Below are 20,585 nucleotides of genomic sequence, written 5' to 3'. Positions count from 1 at the left end.
GCTGCACAAACCCACCCTGAAGTCAGAGGGTCCTGGCATCATTTCTCATGGGGTCAGGGTTTCCGTATGCAAAGGCAAAACCATGTGGATCATTCAGAGCAATGTAGAGGAAGCCAGGTTAATTTTGGCATAGGCAATGGAGTGCTCTTGTATTGCTCCTGTTGGTAATTAAGAGAAAGCAAATCGCAGGGGAGGACAATAAAAGTATTAATTAACAACTTTTTAAATAAGAAGAAAGTAATTTTTCTTAAAAAGGAGGTTTATGCCTGGAGAAAATACTTTAATAGGGTAATCACATTGTTGGGCATTTGACAAAAGCACACTAATAATTAAATGGGGGGGGGGGGGGTATTGACTGCACATTTAGATAATCACCAGTTCCCCCATGCTAGTGCATGGACGCCCCAATTCTGCGGTCTCGAGCCTTGATTTAAAGCAGTGAAAGAAATGCTTCATTTCAAGCATGTTTCAGCCACATTTCACTCGCTGGCCTCAGCTTGAGAACCATCCCTGTGGGCCCTGGGGAAGCCTCTGGGGTTGGCTGTGATGGGGAGCAATGTAGGGTCCGTGCCCTCGCCATCTGCCCATGCAGATGCTGCTCCATTTTTCATAGGATCACAATTAGCAGGCGCCCTGTTCATGTCCAGTGATATCCAGGCAGGTTGGAAAAGTCTGGTTGCTGGTCCTGTAACGGGGTATCCAAACCATGTTAGCTCTGGTAGACTTTTGGAGACACCTTTTCTGCTCCTTCATGCTGGCAGATTAAGAGGTAAAACCCTTTTTACCGGATGAGATCCTAGGAAGCGCTGGACGGGGACACCTTTTGCATCGAGCAGTGGCATCGCAGCGCTGCCTAATTAACTCGGTTTGGCCTCAGCCAGCATCTGCCCTTGCAGCTGTGACCTCTCACCAGCAACACAAACAAACGCCGCTTTGCTTTGGGCTCCTGTCGGGAACTGCCAGCCCCTAACGGCGTGCAAGGCTCGGTTTTCGGTCGAAGGTAAAAGGGTAACCAAGCCACGACTGCTGGGAGGGGACAAACCCGAGCCAAACACTGGACCGAGGTGGGGGATCTGGTTTCTGAAATTGCACGGAGCCAAAGGCAGGGCCTGAACCAGTGACATGCTGCTGCTTCCTCTGACTCATAACTGGTTTTTCGGAGAGGTTTTCAGGGAAATTTCTTCAGCGATTCCTCTGTTGTTGCCTGACTCATAGCGAAACACCGAAGTCATTATTAAAGTGAAATCGTAGCAAAAGGGGCTGTGAATGGTTGGTATTTACTCATTTAAAACACACCATAGCCATATTGCAGCGTGCAGCACCCTTTACCCAATATTTAAGTATTATTTATTTACAACAGCAAATTGAAATTCTGTCATTTGGGAGCACAGGACGTTAACCAACAGGTTTGTAATGGAAGGTTAACCCGTTCACCAAGGTTCACCAAGGCATGGGGGAGAGGAGCGGGGCTCTGCTGGAGCCTCCACCCCCGAGGAAAGACCCCAAACCTACAGGGTTTGCCTTGCGACTCGCTGACAGCGGGGACGTGTGGGCATCCGTCGCCCTCCCCCTGCAACAGCTCCTTTGCTTTTTGAATTAAAACCCAAACCATCGCTGCGGAAGAAGGGACTGAAAGAAAAAAAATAATAATCCCTCAAGTCTGGGAGCTCATATTTGCCTTCTCACCAGCTCTGCAGATACTTAATTTGAACGTTGCTTCATCTCCTGTCTCCCTCATGTATCATCGCTAATTAAAGTACACACTCCCTGCACTTACCCGAGCGAGGATGTGGGAGGCAGGAGAGGCTCAGCCTCATTTGCCGCTGCTGGATTGCCTCTGCGAGGGCAGCGGGGTGCTGCTCAGAGCCCCCAGCCACCCAAATGGCACCGCTGACTTCTCCCCAGCTCCTGCAGCCTCCCCTCTGCATCCCTGCCCTGCTTCATCCCCATCCCTGGGATGTTAGAGCGTGTGAATACAGCCCACAGCAGGCTCAGAGACCATCAGTGCCTCCTGGAGATCCAAGGAGACGCCGTCAGAGGAGAAAACACCAAATGCAGTGGGTTGGACATTTGGCCAAAGCCATTCCCTCGTCCCAGCCTCAAGTGTCCAAAAACGCCTGGGCAAAGCGCTGCCGAGAACTTCCACGGCTCTGAATAATTAACTCCCGGGGCTATAAAAAGCTACGGGGGAATGGAAATCAGAAAAATCTAGTTTTAGGATAATTATAGCACAAATCGGGAGAACACTTGGACCCAAGGCAGATGTATTAGTAGGACAGCTGAGCGCAGTGGGTCAAATTCTGCCTTCTGCAGAGCTCCTCCGAGACAGACGCAGCCTGGGGAGCCGAAGCAGCCCCTGCACTTGGGTAGACAAAGCGAGTAGAAATCTAAAATACCACTTCTTAATATAGAAAACATTGAAACAAAGGAAATTATTTCAGGTTAGCATTCATGCCCCGGGTGTACACGTGGAGCGATATTTTCCAAAATATTTTGTTATGACACTTCTTTAAGCACCCCAGCCCCTATTACCACACCTACTGTGTTACAACTGACCCTATAAAATCCCAGTTTGTTTGCAGACCTTGTCACTTCAGGGCTGTCTGGACTCCAGCTGCTGGGACTCACACGCTGCTGGGGAAAGCAGACCTTCACTTTTCCTAGCAGTTATGTCTCTGGTCCGTATTTCGCCTGGGAAGTTTGAAAACACCGAGCACTGAGTCACCAGCAAGCAAATTCACGGCTTTTCTTCCAGATTTCCAGTTTTTGAGCAAGTCATTGCTTTGTAGTGTCCAATTCGAGGTGCTGGGTCCTTTATCTCCCGGTCAAAGGAACATGCAGAGTGGCAGAGGGGCCTGCCTGACCCCAAAGAGCACCCAGATGGTGCAGAAAACCCATTACAGGGGAGCACTGGTGCGTTAGGAGCCTCGTGTAATAAATCCAGCACATTAAGGAAGGACTTGATGTGCCAGTTCGTGCTCTCCAAAGCAGTTCCTGAGCACACAGCTCGTGCTGCACAACAAACCCAGGTAACTGGGCATTTCTGGCAGAGACAGGGATGTGATCATCCCGCTGCACTTGTCAGGCTGCGCCTGGAGTGCTGCGCCCAGCTCTGGTCCCTGTAATTCAAAAGGGCACAGATAGATCGGAGAGGTCCAAAGAGGGCCATGAAGATGACCAGAGGGCTGGAGAACCATGAATAAAGATTGAAGGAGCTAGGTATTTTCACCCAGGAGAAGAGAAGGCTCAAGGGGGACCTCATCACAGTATTCCAGTGCTAACAGGGCAGCTACAATAAGGATGGAGGCTCTCTCTTCTCAAGGGGAGAAGACAAGGGACAACGGGTACATCCTGCATCAGGAGAGGTTTCATCTTGATAGAAGAAAGAAATTTTTGACAGCGAGAGCACTCACTCACCAGAACAACCTCCCCAGGGATACGGTTGAATCACAATCACTGGAGGTTTTTAAGATGGGTGCAAGGCAGTCTCACCCAGGCTTCCTTTTCCCATGAAAGCTTGGACCCGATGACCTTTCCAGGTCCCTCCCAACTTGGGCTGCCATATGGTTCTGGGATTTTATGAGCTACATCCATAAAAAGACCATTACCTTCCTGCCTGGCTGATCTGCAGGGTGTTTTTAGGTTGCATGGATTGACGAGGTGAGAAGCTGTTGAGGCAAATGGGAATCACCTGTGTTAATTAAAGATCCCACAACGGTTTTATGATGGTCGGTGTTCATTAACCCTCCTGTCCTGTGTTAGCTCACATTTCCATGACCTCTCTGTTACAGCATTATTCATCCCCGTATTATTGGGCACAGTCACAGCAAGTGCTCAGCAAGTGCTGTTTCCATAGTGGTGAGCAATAACTTCCCATATACTTTGTTTATTAAGAGCACAGGCATCTTGCAAGGTAAAGGGCTCTCCTGTAAGCTCATGTCATTCCTTGAACTGAAAAAGTGCTGAAGTGAAGGCACGTGGTGTGAGCAGCGATTGTCTCCATCACTTCCAAGCACGGCTGCTGTTTGCCACGACACGCAGCAACTGAAGGGAGGAAGCAAGGATTGGGGTGCCAGCCAGAAACCCATCCTGCTCTGCCCCATTAGGGTCAAAAAGAAGAGCTCAGGGTACAGATGGGTACAGATGATGGAGATGGAGCCTATCCTTACTACGTGATTAGCGACACGAAGCAAGTGGGAGCACAGGGGAGGGCTCAATGACAACCAAAAGCAAGACCTCCAAGTTGGGGGAAAGGCCTGGAGAGAAGGGAGAAGCTCCGTGAGGATGCGTGCGAGGCAGACAGGGATGAGCAGCTGTGCAAACACAGGCCGGGTTCAGCTGCAGCAGCTCTGCCAAAAAAAAAAAAAAAAAGGTCTGAGAGGGCGGCTGTGGATCGCACACGGAGCATGAATCAACAGTGTCACTGTTGCTGTGGAAATGCCAGATGTTTCAGGGCAGATAAAGGAGGAGCAAGAGCCTATAAAACGTGAAATTACCCTTCCACACCAGTCAGGGGGTTAAACTGGAGCTTGTGGAGTGGCATTTGCCATCCTGGCTGCAGGCTGGGAGCAGGGGCTGGCAGCCTCAGGATGCAAAACCTGGAGGGAAACATCATCCTCCAGCTGTGTAATGGGTTGTCTTAAGCAGAGCGGGATGCCTGTGGTGTGTGGGGAAAAAATATTGACAGGTAAGGGCAGCAAACAGCCAGACTGGGTGGCTGGAGGGGGACTGAAATTTCCATCGCGCTACCAACAGGTCAGACAAGTGGTGCTTAGAGATGATAAAGCGGCACAACCTGCCTCGAGGCTGGAGAAAAGATTAAATGAGCCCCTGCGAATCTTTCCAGCTTTGTTTTTTCTATGATTTATCAGAGGATTCACAGCTAGAGTTTCCCACATTCAGGGTTTAAAACGCAGCTCCGTCAGCCAGCCCCGCAGTGAAGATGCTGGGAGAAAAGGGAGACAACTCCTGCCAGGGGACATCCAGGGGGAGCAAAACCCACACCAAGTCCCCAGCACACTGTGCTCCAGTCTCCTCGGGAGCTGAGAAGGCAACACACATAAATTATCAGCAAAAAATTACAGACAGGTCAAAATCAGGGTAGTATTTCAGTTCGGCTTTGTTGTGCATCTAGGTTTCTTCATCTGGGTTTTCTTTTCACACAGGTGCACAAGAAGAGGATGAGGGACAGAGGTCACAGATGCAGCAAAGGAAATTCTGAGTAGAAGCTAGGGAAATATCTCCATCACAAGGGTCAAGCACTAGAAAATGTTGCCAAGAGAAGCTGCGGTATCTCCATCCTGGAGTTTCAAACCTTACTGGCACTGACCCCATCTAGCTTTGAGGTCAGCTGTGCTGGGGTTGGGGTGGCTCTAAGACCCCAGAGGACCCTTCTACAATGCAAACAGAGGTAAAACAGGAGTTTCCCAGCAACAGCAGAATTTCCCATATTTCTTAATGCCTAAAAAACACCGTTTCCCTTGGAAAAATGTGCAACAGCCGGCATTTATCCCCAGGACGCCCCAGTCCTACCCAGTGCCCCCAAGCAGCCAGCCCAGGGCTTGCTGCTGAGTCTATCCCACACCACATCCCTGGCTCATCTCTGCTGCTGAGCTCCAGGCTGCTCGATAAGGACAAACAGCTCATTTACCTGCCTTGGTTCATTACAGTGGAATGCAAATAGGGTACATATACCGATGTGGTCATAGGAAAAAAAAAAAAAAAATAGATAAATGAACATCCTTTCTTTCATTGCTGTCCCTCTGCAGCGTGGGAGAGGACAATTTATGCTAATTCCTCTCCCATTCTCATAGTGTTTATCGATTTCTCAGGGCCTTAGTAAATCCACCGAGTGGCAGCCAGAGAAGACACACCACCGCAGTAGTGGGTGTCATCGGCACAGCCCTAAAAGACACCTTACAAAGACTGCAAGACATCATCCCTACCTGAACAAAAAGGGGGAAAACATCAAGACCAGCATCTTACTCAAATCACAGTGAGCTCCTTAAAGCCATGAACACCACCCAGCCCATCAAACCTTCCCCATGTTTTAATGCAAGCTTTGCTCGCATCAGCACCAGGCCATTTTTCCTTCTCTCTGCCTGCTGAATGCCCAGCAGTGGCAGGGCAGAAACCATTTTGACACCCAGAGCCAGGATGACTTGGCAAAACAGGGCTATTAGATGATGACTGTCTTGTAACCGAGCCAAGTTAGCACAACTCCGGGAGCCCTGTGCTGATGCAACCATGACAGCACGTGCAAGGAGACTCTCCTGTCTCCTTACAGCACTTTTCTGCCTATTAGCTAGAAAATAAACTGGTAGGAGCATCCTATTTCTTTGCACGGAGGTCAGATACCCAGAGCCCGGATAATGTTTAAAAACAGCATGGAAATCTCTTGGTTAAGACATTTAAAACCCGAACGTACCTTAATATCCATGGTTATAAAGGGATACATGGGGCTGAGGGGGCTGTCATTGCCTCCGTGGTGTGGCTCTCTGATAAGCGGGGTGCTTTGTCGGAGGTGGTGCCCAAACAGCCTTTCCGGGTGCTGGCACAGGGAAAGGATAGACGAGGCAATCGATCCACTTGAATTTAAAAAGACAGATTTATGAAGAATAATTGCCTTCTAACTTGGCAGGGAATGTGTGCTGCCTTCAAGGGATTCACAGCTGTGTCCTGTTCTGGGGGAGTTAACCGGGCTTAGAAAAAAACATTTGATCTATTCTTCCTTCCTTAATTCAACAGAGCTGCGAGTCTCCCAGGATATTTCTATTAGGATTGCAGCAGGCTTTCCATTTCGGTGTGTTGGCAGAGGAGATCTGTCACACTGATGGAATTTTCTACATGGGAAGTATCCCCAGCACTTCCAGCAGACAGCAGCATATACATCACCCCAACAGCTGGCTGCGCGTGTCGCAGGGGCAGCGAGATGGGATGCCTTTCCCTCCGACTACAAACGCAGGTTGCCTCGAGCAATGTGAATTTCGCAGCCGGATTGCCACGTTTTGCATGTTTCTGGGCTAGACTGGCAGTGCTGGCATTCAGCTTCACTCAAAGCTAAGCCACAATTAAGCGCAAAACAAACAGATCGAGTTGCAGAAGCACTGGTGTTTGTAGCAAGCTTCCCAACTTCATCCATCACTTCCTGCAGCTCTTTGCACAGATGCCTGGCTCTCACCTTTTAAAAAGATGGATTTTTTTTTTTTTAAAGTTCATATTTGCACAGCATTTGAGCACAGCTGGAAACTCCTGGTATAACCTTCCTCCCAGGAGGAGGGGGAGACAAAACGTCCCATGGGAGCTCCTGAGTGGTGACCTGAGAATTAAACGAGATAAAAAAATAATGAGCCTAAAAGAAGAGGAAAACCAAATTCAGCTCCAAGCTCCTGCTTTTGTTTTTAATTGTGGATACAGAGTGCTGCTGTGATGGGAGTATATGATGTTGGCAGCATCAGCCCTGGAACCAGCCTTCATAGAAATGCGGTGCAGCCACCACTGGAGCGGGTTTGCAGACCCTCTCAGACACCACCAGCCAGCACTGACTCACTCTGAAGCTCGTAATTTATCTTTTGTTACATACACAAAGAACTTGAGTAGAGTTATAGAGTCATATTTCCAAGGTAAATCATTAGCACTGACTGAAAGGGCTGTCCCATTAGAAATGTGTTTCCAGGAGATTTTACACACGCAGCTGAAGCTCCCCATGTGTGCTAAGCACATCCTTTCTCTTCTGCAAATGTCTCAAGGCTAACTTCTATTATGTGGCCCTTTGCAAAGCAAGAAAAAGCCTGCTGTGATGCATGCGATGCCTGATGAGCTCTGTCTGATGTAGAGGAACCCAAGCATTATTCAGGTCCATGTATCAGGGTAGGGGCCAACTCTTCCCTTTGGTGAATCAAGGCTGCAGGTGACTGGACCACAGATCTGTCCCTCATTTTGGACTCAAAGTGTGGATGAAGCAGCCCTCAAAATGAAATGTATGCTAACATATTACTTACATTATATTGTTAAATGATATTCTTCTACTAAATTCAGTATTTGAGAGTTTTTAAGTCTACTCTGCTTTAAAAGTAAGACTCTGAAACATTTTATCTTGTTGATATGCTGGTCAAAATAGCCATTTAAGCCATCTCTCTGCCAGAAAAGCAATGCCCCAGAGAAGCAGTTTTTCAGTCTTGTTTCAAATATCCCCACATTTCCCCGAGAGGCCGTCCAAAGGTCTGTTTCATGACCCGCATAGAGAGTTTCTCCTAGCTCTTACAGTATATGCATATGTTATAAGTGTGCAAGAAGTCAAAAAAGGCTTCAGAAAAATTTTCCAAATGAGTGAATTCAATTATTTGAGTTTACTCTTGCCAATCCACTACTATTTTCCAGCATCTCTACAAATGTGACAGCTGTGGGACCACTGGCATGGCAGCCCATCACGGTGGCCAAACTCGGGGCACAGAGGCAGGTCCCCCATGGGTATTGGTGTCACGGCAGCACTCAGACAGCTCTGAGAGCCACAGCCCCTCGCGCTGCTCCTTGGGGGTTCTGCCCAGGCTGCCGGGTGCTCTCACAGCCCCCATGCTCCATGAGGGTACACCCTTGGGCTCTCTGTAAGGCAAGACCTCCCAAGACCACTAACCTCACATTGGAAACATAAGACCTTAACTTAGCAAGTAAGTGGAAGGGTTCACCTTGTGATGGCGAACCCTTCAGGCTGGTCTTTGAAGCAGAAGTCTTTGAAGCTCACCGTTTTCTGCATCTGGTGTTGATGCAGAAGTTATTGAGCTCAATATCTCTTCCCTCCTGCACCTTTCTCTCGTGAAGTATCACGCATGCTGCGGTGTGATGTGCTCCGCCAGTCTGTCCCAGTAGCGATGATGAAGTTTGGCAAAGCCATTCAGTCCCCGGCTGCTATTATATAAGATATTAGAGTGCTCTTAAACACGCCTGCCAGCAATTTGATAGTGTTGCTTAAACACTGTCACTGGAGACTTGTCTGCCTAATGCCGCAGTCACGTTCCTCCGAGGTGGCCTTGTCCACCAGCAGTGACCGAGGAGACTTTACTCTGAAATGTCTCAAAGCTTTTCTGCTTCCCTCTGAGGTGCTGGCCTGTCGTCGTGTGTGTTTGTGGGGTACCCCAGGTGCCTTTCATTAGTAGTTACCCAAAGTGGACTCTTTTGATCTGTGAATCCCTTCAAATTACGCTGGTGGAGCAGTGACGGCAGACTCTTACCTTCCATGCGGAAAGATATCCATGCTTTGCTTGTTATTTCCAGTCCATTTGTTCAGGAGGATGCTAAAGAAACCCATTCCCCCTGAACTAGATCTTAGAATTATGCCCCAATGGTTACAGACCCACCTGCCTGCCCACCACCTTCTCATGGCCCAAGTCCCAGGGCTGTTTTTTCTCTGCCCCTGTTCCTACCAGCCAGACCACCCCTGTCTATCTTTACATCTGTTCCCCACTCACTAGTCTGCCTCGTCTTTGCTCTTCACAGCTCTTCCTCATGCATCCATATGCTTCTGCTGCAAGCACAGCATTTCTTTGCTCTTGGCTTCAGTGCTCAGTCACAGAGGAAGAACTCCTGAGATTAAGCTGGGCTGGAGCTTTGGGTTTGGAGACGGAATCATCCAAGAACTTACCCACTCCACCAGACATCTAAAGGGTACATGAAGCAGCGTGTTTTTCAGAGGTTTGTATCTTTGCCAGACTTAGGTGAGAGGGAAAACTGCTAACTGATCCAGCCTTGAATCAGATCCTCCTCCTGAGCTTCAAATCCTGCTCAAAAATGAGGCACTGCAGTCTGGGCGCAAGAGCTCCAAGAATTCTGACTTAAGGAAATTAAACTTGTTTGTGTCAGACTTTTTCCAAATTTGCTAGATCAGATTTGCTGAAGCTTGCAAATCAACCAGCTCTGAGAACAGGCAATGTAATACGTAATCCACTTGGATCCAATCTCCTTTGACAAGGCACAAGCAGCTGAAAGCCAAACTTGAGAATGGAAATTATTGAGCAACTCCAAGTCCACACGGCTGCGGTACTATAAATGCCCTTCTCCTTTAAGAATCTGGAGGCACAGAGAAAATACAAACCTTGATGAAATACAGGTTATCTCTAATAGCTTACATATTTGGTAACATAAAATTAAAGAGTATACAAGCTTTATCTATATTAAGTGCTAGAAAAATGTCAAATTTTGTTACCAGTGAACGTTTTGAGTGCCTCCTAAATTCTCAGTTCAAACTTCTGAAAGACAAAAAGAAATGCAAGATTGAGTTACAAGATGAAAGAAGACCTTTCATGACTGTACATTATAACTCATGAATCCCTTTCTCAATTACCCCAAAAGTAGGTCTCTATGTTACCCTGAACCAGGCTTCAGTACGTGACATTTCCAAGCAATTTGGGCCTGTCAAAGGTTTTAGTTTACCCTTAATTAGAAAGGGGTGCTCACCTCAAAACAAAGCTGACATTTGCTCTCATTTGCTCATGGCAATTATGTGTTTACCTAGCACTCAACACAGCAGAGCCCCAAGCTTTGCCCTTTGAGTGTAACAGCATTACGAAGCAACAGCTTTACATCTCTATTACCAGCACAGCTTTCCCACCAACCATTCTTCTACCTCCACATGTCCTCTTTCCCACATGCAGACATAGATATTCACCTCTCAACAAGGGGAGCATCTGTGGATCCTTTTTGGAGGAGCCTCTGGCACTAGTTAATCTGGCCTTGGGGATCTGCTCTCCCTATGGTAAGGGAGGAAAAAATGGTACCTCTGGTTTGGGGGTGTTTTAGGTCTTCACGTGAACCTTTCTCCTTGCAGATGTCAAGGTCCAGATCAACCCCAAATGCACATGATCAAGTTGACTCTGAGCCTACCTAGACAAGCCAGCTGCCAGGCAAGACTTCTTCATCCCACCATCCTCATCCCCAGCCACACGCCCTTTCTACAGTTACTGTCACAGGCTCGGTGGAGGACTGGCTATTTCCTCTTCCAGACCTTCACCAGGAGATAGAAACCTTGCACAGAGTGACTGTAATAACTATTCTTCATATTGTCCAGATCTTCCACTGCACAAAATGTTAACACATGGAGCCAAATAGCATCATTAGTCATTTACCAGAAAGAATGACACAAACTTCAAAAAGAAAATAGAGCAACTCTCCTCAATAACTCAGAAGAAGCTGTGCTCTTTCAAGACTCCATAAATATGTCTTTGCCCATTATGTAAAATTAATTTCCGTATCAGACTGAGCTAAAGAATTATTAGGAATATCAGAACAAGATGAAAGGTTGCTTAAAATGGTCTGTGTTACTGATTGTATCAGTTACTACTTGCAGCTTTAAAAAAGTCAATGCCATCTAATAGCATCCATATTTTATCTGTTGAGAAATCTAATACTCTCAGAAAAGAAGCAATATCAGACTGCATGGTCAGTCTTATTTGGTAGAGAAAATAGAATTCTAAGAAATTTAATCTTGGACAATAAAAGAGAAAATAGTGAAACCCTGCTGATATGTTGCATATGCACGTGGAAGGGGAGAAGAAATTAAATTATTGTGATGAATAAGGAAAACATCTTATAAATAATGAAGATGCCAGCATAATGTATTTTTTGTTTCTGATGTTGGTAAGGAAAGATAAGAAGATTGCTGCAATATCACACCATCACTCTGAATGCATTGTATTTAACATATAAATTAAAATTCTGCCAATAATCCCAGGTACAGAGTGGCATGCCCATGACGAAGACATTCATTTCTGAAATTCAGGACTGTAATGGTCAACGTCACATAATCATATTGACATCTCTTTCTCCCATAGCTGATGTAACCAACTACCACTTGTATGCTGTTTTTTACCCTATGGTAGCACCCAGATGCTGGCAAAGGTTGGGGCTGCTCGCCCTGGACACCAACAACGAGTGGAGGGCAGGGAAGAGCAAGGCAGTAAGTGGATCCTGGGAATGGAGTACTGTTTTTTCTCCTCCTCTCCTCATGTTTTGAAGGACCAGCTTTGTTAGCAGTCTGTTTAAGCTGCCCCAGGAGCACAGCACTAGCTCATAGTGCCACACTACCAATGTAAGCTTTGTTCTGGCACTAATAACCCTACTGCAGGCACTTGGTTCAGACAAATTTAGTATGTATTTTAGCATCTGACATCCTCCCTTTCCAACATCTCTTCTTTGCGAAAAAAGCAATTTATTTATTTATTTACTTGCTACATTTTTTTGGTCTGCTTTTAGACTAGCTCTGTCTCCTTGATCTCATCCATCCACAAAAATACCACAGTCGAAAGAAATCTGCCTGACTGTAGCAGACCACTGATTCGGAGTGAGAGTGCCTACTCTAAAACTCTGCCTCAAATCAGCATCTGAGATGCTCTTCCCCCGATCAGGATGACTTTTGCAGTTAGCTTTAAAAAGCTACACATGATAAAAGCCAGTCAGCTGGCTCCCCAAAACTTTTAAATGTCATTATCCACATATGCATCTTAAGATTGAATCTAATGTGTGTGTGTTATCTGAATGCTTACTGCAGTGGTTTGTTACCCCAGCTTAAATCTAGTGAGGAGTGTTATTCACCACTGCTATTTTAAGAGGAGCCCACTCCTGAATTACCCTCATGATCAGGACTCCTTTTCAGTGAGTGAATTTCATGGTCCTGCAGAATTAGGCCTTACATTATTACAATTATGTGCAGAAATTACATGACCTTGTTTTGTATTTCCTTGACATAAAATTGTGTGTTTCTCATTAATTTCTGATTTTTTGTCTGATAGCGCAGTGATAATTTCTTCCTGAACACGGAGCGTAATGTGCTCAGCTATTACTGCCTCCAAAAAGAAGCAATTATTTTGCTTACAATGCTTTGTGAATCGAGTTCACCAAGGGCTAGACAGAGGTGTCAGCTATTCTCTGCACAATCTGATATTTGCATGTTAATTGAATCGTCCTTTGAGAGGGCCACCCTGTTTAGCTCATCAGAGAAGAAGGAAGGCAGCTAATTCATGCCTCGGAGGGGGCAGGTGAAGGAGGGAGCCCATTATCAACAGGATCAGTTACTACATTTCCTTTATATCAGAGTTAAAAGACATGTGTGTGCATAAACAAGACCAAGGCCGTGGCTGCTCCTTTGAAGCCACTGGACTACACAAATTTGCCCTGGCCAAGACTCTGATCAAATTGACCTGGCCAAGACTGAAGTACACATACAGCAAAATTTCTCCTAAAGAGCTGACTGACCACTTGCGGTTTTCACAATTTCAACTAGTTCTGCCAATTGCAGATAGAAACAAATCAATTTCAATCATACTTTGCATATTTTACTTAAACTTAAAAAAAAATAATAATAATACTATTATCTCTCACCCATGATGATACAACATTTTGCAACTTAATAAAAGATGTAGATACACACGGTACTTTCTGAGGATTGGAGGACAGACTGCATTTGGACATCCAGATTGTCAGTTTTTTTCTGTAGTTCATAATTTCCTATCATAAAGCGTAAATTAAAGATTTTCTATTCGCTTGTGAATTTTTTTCCTAGGCAAATTGGGTCAAGCAGTATTTGGCTAAAAATAGCTACAAAGCACAAAGCAACATTTAAAAAGCGATTTGTATATTATTTAAATATGAAATGATTTAAATCTTAAATAGCAATTGCTGTTAAAAAGTGACTCACCTATTAACATACGTATATTTCTAAGGTGAGAGGATTGAGCTGAATAGAAACCATTGGACTGAACAGAAGCCTTTCTATAACTCCACAAACTGGCCTGGCCACAAGGTTGTTTAAGACATTAAAGCCAGTCGAGGTAGTCTCCTAACATCTCACTTCTACTTCTGTGTTAGTGCAGAAAATCACACTTTGCTTTTCCTATTTCCAAACAGATTTTCAGCTTTCAATTAACTCATCATTGAGTGAAACTAGATGAACGTGCTGAAACAAAAACTCCACTGAAATCCTGCTGAGACGAAATAGCTGTAAAACTGTCTTATTATTGTGACAAAAAACTTGTTTTAGATGTTTGTGTGATGACTCTTATGAGCTTAATGCTCTTTCTTTTTCAAACTTTGGAAATATGCAATGTCATTTTTAAATATTATGCTTTATTTATGTTTACTTAATTTTTCAGATATTATGGCCTCAATACACTTGTCATCATTTCATGTCTTAAAACAGATCATCAGTTTTGTTATTGTAGTTTAATTTTAAGGTTGTTTCTGAACAACATCTGCTTTAAATATCTTTTGTTTTTAAAGCAACATGATTTTCTATAATGAAAAATTAAATTCACTGTGAATAAACAAACATGAGAAGAACCGTTCTTGCTTTACTTCTGTTATGGTGGTTTCTGAACAAACCATTACCACTGAGGAAAAAAAAAATCCTGAAAATATAATAAATGTAATGAGCTGTAAGGAGTTTGATTAATGGTGTGAAAAATGTTGCTGATGATACGGAGTTATTTAGAACAGAAAAATTGGAAGACAACAGAGGAGTCTTGGGAGGACCTCACAGCAGCACCTGAGCAGCAAGTTGGTAGTTAATTTATGGATAAATTTGAAGTGACATACATGGAAAAAAATCCAAATCCTACAAAACAATGAATTTTAAATGATCGTTTTCCATATGTTTAATAGATGGGAGTTTTTGAGAAACAATCAACACAACAGCTGTTACAAATAGAAACATAAAATTAAGGAGAGAAGAAAGGAACACAAAAAGAATTGTCTGGGCAGGACTGGAGCCATGCAGGAAACGTCTCCTGGCACAGGGGTCAAGTGTCCTCCACCTCCAGCAGCCTAGATTGGGGCTGGGAGAGATGCAGAGGAGGACAATGAAGCAGGGAGCCACAAAGACTAAGTGGGATGGGGAAGGAAAAAGAGGTGATTGTTGAAGCTGGTTCCTAGCAAGTTTAATGCTCTCCAGCTGTTGTACTGGATGAAATGGTGAGCACGCAGAAAATATCTGACTATGAAACATCTCTGCAGCTCCTTGCCACAGGTTACAGCGCAAGGAAAGTGGGAATGTGTTGCCCCATGCTCGCTGTTCCCTCACTCTACTACAGCTCCTCAAATCACCGTGTTTCTGGGAAGGGCTGTATCACCATAAAGGCAGGGATATGCACCCGAACAATCACATAGATACTGGTAACATCTCAGAAATTAAATAGGAAATGTTTCTCATGGAGAAGCAAGCAAGATTTACATTTTTGTTTGAGATATTTAATTCTGGTGTTGTGAGTAACAGAACCTGAGCTTGGACATTTGGAATTGCCAACTGATATTGGAAAGCAATCCAAAAACTCAATCTATTAGCCTGATTACGAGAATAGCAATGGAAGACTCATTTATCAAATAAGTCATAAAAGATTCAAGTGTGCTTGACCACTGGCTGACTCCATCTCACAAAACGCATTTCAGCAGCTCTGAGGCCCAGACTTCAACCCTGACACTTAGCATTCAGATGGCACCTCTACAGCTCGACTGGAAATCCACCCACATACCTTATTTAAATCTCCAATTTCACAGAAACTTCAAAAGAATGTACAACAACAGCAACGCAACACTGCCTTTCACCTCACCAGGCATTCACTGTACCTGAAGAGCCCCTTGGGAATGACGCACCCCTGCAGACACTTGTTACAGGACGTGGCTGGGTGTGAGGGAGGGCCATGATGAGCAGAGCAAGCTCAGGATGGCAAGTAGAGGGTAAGGGACAAGGAATGACTCGGTCTCACCATTTTTCAGGCTTAACATCTCATTTATTGCAGAATCACACAGAATGACAGAATTGTAGGGGTTGGAAGGGACCTCCAGGCACCATCGGGCCCAACCCCCCTGCCAAAGCAGGTTCCCTAGAGCAGGCTGCCCAGGCAGGCGTCCAGACGGGCCTTGAATGTCTCCAGAGAAGGAGACCCCACAGCCTCCCTGGGCAGCCTGTCCCAGTGCTCCGTCACCCTCACCGTGAAGAAGTTCTTCCGCATGTTGGTGCGGAACTGCCTGGGCTCCATTTTGTGGCCATTGCCCCTTGTCCTGTCCCCACAAACCACTGAGAAGAGGTTGGCCAAGTCCCTCTGTCTCCCACCCCTCAGGTATTTATACACATTGAGGAGATCCCCTCTCAGTCTTCTCTTCTCCAGGCTGAACAGACCCAGGTCTCTCAGCCTCTCCTCACAGGGAAGATGCTCCAGGCCCCGTATCATCTTTGTGGCCCTCCGCTGGACTCTTTCCAGGAGATCCCTGTCTTTTTTGTACCGGGGTTCCCAGAACTGGACACAGTACTCCAGGTGAGGCCTGACCAAGGCAGAGTAGAGGGGGAGGATCACCTCCCTTGACCTGCTGGCCACGCTCCTTTCAATGCACACCAGGAGCATTTCTAACACTAACAGCAGCGCCAGGTTCCTATTTAGCCCTTGTTTTCATTAGCTCTCAAGCATTTTGCAAGGAGAGGCAGTCACCTCTCCTCCAGCCCTTTTTGGGACTGCGTTGCCCAGTGCATTGCCCTGCACCACCCCTGCACTCACTCACAGCCCAACGTGCATCTCGTTTTCTTTAAGGGCAGTGCTAAGGACATCTGCCAGGAGCACAAACAGTGTTTATCCACAAGGCTCCAAGAGCCAAAAGGTTCCTGATTTAGATCTCCCCGACTGTTCCCCTCCCCACAAAATAAGTGTTTTGCTGTCATGGAGACAGACAGCGCTGATCTCTGCCCTTTGTTCTGAAAAACAAGAGACACTCGCCTGAAACCAATTCGGATGAACAAGACTGTCCACCATCGGAAATAGTTCAGCTGTTAATAATTTGGTGGTTGACAGAATGGAGACATAAGAAATGAAAACATTTCCTCCTCCTGCCTTGCCACAACCTTGCTTTCCTGGTGGTTTGGGAGTTTCTTTCTAAAGTGTAACTTCAATTTTTTTCCTACAAATTTAAGCTCCTCATCCCATCCACCAAGAACTGATTCCTCCTTTCTTTACCACCTCCCCCGGCAGCTTCATGCCAGGGGTCTCCCTGAGCCTGTGCCTCTGCCAGCCCTCCCCTGATGCAAGGCTGCCACCCACACGCAGGGTCCCCAACTTCCCCCATCCTTGCTGTCCTTGACTCACCTCCTACAGATTTAGTATGTTGTTGTGTGTGTTTTATTTTTTCTTTTCTTTAAGGTTATTCTGAACTCTCACCCTTCCCCCTGAAGCACTTTCAGCTAATACTGCTTGTGTCTTGTCTGCAAATTAAAAGCTCAGACCGCCTTGCTCCTGTCATCCAGGTGGTCACTGAACACAGAGCAAAACCTTGTCCAGGATGGGTGCAGTAACACCCAAGAAAAAAACTTATTTTCATTTTGAAGTGAACCCTTACCGTTCCCCTTACACTGTTATCTATTAATCTCATGGTAGGTTCAGCCCTTCCTGGTCAGACACAGCACTCAAAAACTTCAGGACAATATTTCTGATACCTATTTTTTTTTCCCCTTGGGTGCATTGGCTTTTACCTGACCATAAAAGAAAGTACACGAGAGTTTTTAAGAACAGAATGTACCTGCTGCTACCTGTCTCCTGCAGCCCTTCCAGGTGCTTTCCAGCAGTCTGTTGTTCCCCTGGCACTTGGGTGGGGGGAAGTTGCCTTTGGCTGACTCATCTGAAAGCCATTTCCTTCACTTTCCCTTTGGTACGTCTGCAGGCCCCTGGGCTTCCTCATCCATCCCTCCTGGTCCTCTCATCGCTTTATCTTCAAAAGTGGAAGAAGAATGAACTCTTAGCTTCAGGAACTAGCCTCTATCCTGTTCTTTTCCTTTTTCTGTGTTGAAACCCTCAGCTGGGGATAGGAATTATGCTCACAATGAAAGCACGAGCAGGAAGGCAGAGGGCCCTGGGACAGCAGTGAAGTACAAAGCTGGAGCCTGTGGGCTCCCGAGGAGGGCAGGAGGCTGATGCTGCTGGTGTGCCCAGTACCAGAACTGAAGCCAAGCAGCTGAGGGATGCCTCTGAAAGATGCAGAGCAGTCAAAATGAGGAGGGATCTCTCGGGCAGCACAGGATGGAGTGGTTCTGAGAAGTCTTGGCATTAAATGGCAGAACCATAACAGCTCTAGCAGCTGTGTCTGGATAACCCTACAAAGCATCCCCACCTGTGGGACCGTGCCCAGGCAGCAGACCTGAACACATGGGCAGATAACTCTGGCCCTGGGAAACTGCTTTCTGACCCCAAAACAAGCCAATACCCTGCAATTTCCTAGTTAGGTGAAACCTAAAGAGGATGGAAGAAACCAGCAAACCAAACAGGGTTACTTGACCCCAAGAATGTCATGCACATTATTATGAGTGAAAACAGATGACATCTGGGTCATTATTAAAAACTGGCAATAAGCCTGAGGGGGGAAAAAAAAGAGAAAAAACAAAAAGTATAAGAAAAAAACAAACATGCAGGCTGCAAGGCTACAAAAATGTTACAGGTAGAAGCAATGTTTTTTCCGAGGATCTTTTTGATTAAAATGCTGATGATGCTGCAGACACCGGTCCAGGAGCCTTCAGTGGTTCTCCTGTCACCAGTGAAACATTCTCACCTTGCAGAGAATTTCAAGCAGCCACGATCAGCCCCACCACCAGCTGTGGCTGAGAATGGATGTTTAGTAACTGGTCTCCAAGCCTGGCTGAAAACCAGCATGGGCTGCAGCAGGGCCAGGGGATTTGACTCTTCTTCATCTTGCAGCATCGGACTCCCACTGGCAGCGTATTTGATAGATTGCCAACAAAAGTGGAGTCAGCCCACTGAATGATGCTCTCTGCATCTCATTTGAATTCCAAAAGGTCTGCTTTCTTCCCATTAATGACAGTCAGGAATAGCAGGGTAGCTCTGAAGTATTGAGTGATTACAAATAACATTCACAAAATATCTTTCATTCAAAAGGAGCATTATAAACAAAATTATCAGGAGTTACAGTCTAGTCTATGCCACCATATTCTTGCTCTGCTCCCCACTTTAAAATCCCAATGAAGCTGTATAAGCAGATGGGGATCCTCAACTCTTGTTTACTACTTCTGTGCCACAGTTTTACTGAAAACTAATAGTTTTATGACAGCTCATAACCTTGTCCCATTACACTATGTATTTAACGTACACAGTTACCTCTTTGGGGAACAGACTTGCCAGGCTCAGCAAATAAGGGACAAAGGACCCACATTCTAGAAACAGAGAAGATCTAAATCCAAGTGCTTAAGTCACACTGAAGTAAAACAGAAATAAATAACATTCCAAGTGGAGTCAAGCTCCTAAAATTATACTTACTGGCATGGACCTACCTGAGCTGGAAATGAAAATCTATGGCAGATGAACTGATGCCTCTTTGATTCCAGTCTAAGGTCTTACGTACTCAGCAGCACAGGCCCACAGAGGTACCTGATGTTTATGTGGCCAGAAAAGCCCACCCTTTCCTTCAGAGCCCATGGTATAAGTTTAAGCATTAGCCCCTGATGTTCCCACCTGATGCAGGATAAACCAGGGGCTTTGATCATGGCGTGGAAGCAGAGGGGGTGTCCATGAACAAGCCCAGATGGACCATCAGCTCCAAAGGCAGCACTAGGGATCAAGCCAGCACACTCTGGCTTTCCAAACTGGGCACAGATTGTTGCACCTTGCATGGATGGGGGGTACTGCAAACAGAACTGTGATGGTTTCCAGTAGCAGAGACAGTCAGTGGATGAAACGCAGTGAGGAGAGCACACAGTAGGGCCAAAATGCCATAAAACCATTACTATTAACCACAGCTTTTGAAGTGATCATGTCTCTTCTACATCACGAACAAGGAAATCTCAGCAGCTGGTATTGGGCCCTTACTCACTGCAAAGCATAAACCTGAAAGTTCCCATGCTTCTGGGGAATCCCCTTGTTGTGCATGCACAGCCACTAACCCTTCCCCCCAAACTGTAAAAAAATGCTCACAGTTTGGTTTTACAGCAGAACAACAGCCAGCAATAAAAAACATCCTTTTCCTAAAGTGAAAAATGCTCAAGGGAGTTAGAGACTGAAATCGATATACTCAGAAATGCTAGTTTAAATTAATATACATGACGACTAATTGGACTGCAAGTTAATCTATTTGAGCACTTCTCTAATCCAAAAGCCAATATGTTTGCATTATTCAAAAGAACAAAAAGAATCCTTTGAATGCATATCTTCAGACCCATTACATTTCAGCTATTACTACCCACCCTCTGCTTTGCCATTTCGTTATTAGTGTCCCTGCCAATTTTGGTTTGATCCGTGATTTCAGTGAGCCTGAGAAGGGCTGCGTTGCCTGCACAGGGAAGCTGCTGTTTACTCAGAGAAGAAGGTCACGAAAAGCACTTGACATGCTGCATCCCAGAGCTGAAGCCCAGCCTGAAAAAAATGGGCTGGTGCCTTGCAGGGATGGAGAATAGGTCAAAGGGTCACCCTGGGATGACTTTGAAGGTCACCCCTTCGCTCCTTGCAGGAGAAGTCTACAAGCATGGACAAGCTGGGGTAGGGAGCAGGGCCGGCCCCAGGGAGGCACAGGGGCTGGGGAGCTTGGGGAAGGTCATCGGAGGGTTTTACTGGGGAGCA

General features: G+C 45.8%; 1 long non-coding RNA gene across 1 annotated transcript; it reads right to left on the bottom strand.

Annotated features, from left to right (window-relative positions):
- Positions 1-375: 375 nt before the first annotated feature.
- On the bottom strand, positions 376-18,684 carry LOC106015290 (uncharacterized). The gene is made up of 5 exons (XR_011808567.1): positions 17,545-18,684; positions 10,199-10,241; positions 8,741-10,062; positions 6,428-7,318; positions 376-4,349 (listed from the first exon to the last, which is right to left on the bottom strand). It is a non-coding gene; the product is annotated as an uncharacterized lncRNA (long non-coding RNA).
- Positions 18,685-20,585: the final 1,901 nt, after the last annotated feature.

This window comes from Anas platyrhynchos, chromosome 3 (assembly GCF_047663525.1).
Source record: "Anas platyrhynchos isolate ZD024472 breed Pekin duck chromosome 3, IASCAAS_PekinDuck_T2T, whole genome shotgun sequence".
NCBI lineage: Eukaryota > Metazoa > Chordata > Aves > Anseriformes > Anatidae > Anas > Anas platyrhynchos.
The sequence above is the reverse complement of the archived record's forward strand: the minus strand, read 5'-3'. Positions and strand labels throughout refer to the sequence as shown.